A 1,154-nucleotide genomic window follows, 5' to 3' on the forward strand; every position below is an offset into this window, starting at 1 on the left:
GTCGGGTGTCATTGAGATTCCAAACGAATAATTAAAATCCGGAGACATAAAAAAAACTACTCTCTTTGCACTCAAGGAGAGAAAAGAAAGGAGCTATCTTATAATTTCTGTACCATTCGGGTAAAAATGAATGGTAAAGTAATTCGGGAAGAAGAATAAAATATCCGCTATTTACGTACTCGTTGAGAGAAGAAGGGATTATTTTAAAGTTTCTACAGAAGGCGATATACCAATTCGGATACAAATGAATGGCAAAAGTATCCGGAAACTTGGCTAAAATAACAACTATCCCTTCAGAAAGAGAAAGGGAAGTTATCTTAGAGTTTCTACAGATGGGGCTTGTACCATTCTGACCCCAAATGATTGATAAAACATCCCAGAACTCCTAAAATACCTAATCTCTTTGCACTCAAAGGAGGGAGAGGCGCTCTCTGAAATTCTTTTGGACTGGGATGTGCATTTTAACCGCAGGCGACTCGAAAATCCGGCAACTTCTTAAAAAATATCTACTCTCTCTGTACTCAGACGGGAGTAGGGGTTACCCCAGTCTTTCTTTGAAGCGGGATTGAGCTACTATGACCTAAGGTAAATATTCCAAAAATCCGGCCCTTCGAAAAAAGATTTACTCTCTTTGGACTTAAAGGGAAGTTATCTCAATCTTTCTTTGAAGCGGGAGCGAGGTACTTTGACCCAGAGTAGATAATCCAGAAATCCGGGAACTTCTTCCTAAAATACCTACACCATAAATCCGTGTTTCTGGAGTATGTTACGATATAACCCTGGCCCCAGATAATTATCAAGTGACTTAGAATATCAAATGCTATTTGTTCCTAAATGAAACAAACGGATTAAGAATTCAGGACGACTTAGATGAAGGGCATAACACTCTCTAAGAAAAAATAAATGAAGACAAGAAAATGATAAATGCAGGAATCGAATAATAAGAGACATTACATTTTGTTCAAAAAGTATGTTCCAAAATTCGGACGGAGGAAAGATACTCAGTAATTCGTACGCCATTCAAAACATACGACAGCAAAATGACGCATAATGAAAAATGAATAAGAATGCAAATGAATGAGTAAGGAATAAAAAGAATGAACTAAGTGTAAAGAATAAGTACGAATAAGAAGAAGGAGTAAGATTTTGTTTCT

At 36.8% G+C, this 1,154-nt stretch overlaps 1 protein-coding gene across 1 annotated transcript in view; it reads left to right on the forward strand.

Annotated features, from left to right (window-relative positions):
• LOC119588719 (chorion peroxidase-like) overlaps positions 1-1,154 on the forward strand; it is a 10,148-nt gene that overhangs the window by 662 nt on the left and 8,332 nt on the right. The gene's annotated exons all lie outside the window — the stretch shown is intronic.

This window comes from Penaeus monodon, chromosome 24 (assembly GCF_015228065.2).
Source record: "Penaeus monodon isolate SGIC_2016 chromosome 24, NSTDA_Pmon_1, whole genome shotgun sequence".
NCBI classification, from domain to species: domain Eukaryota; kingdom Metazoa; phylum Arthropoda; class Malacostraca; order Decapoda; family Penaeidae; genus Penaeus; species Penaeus monodon.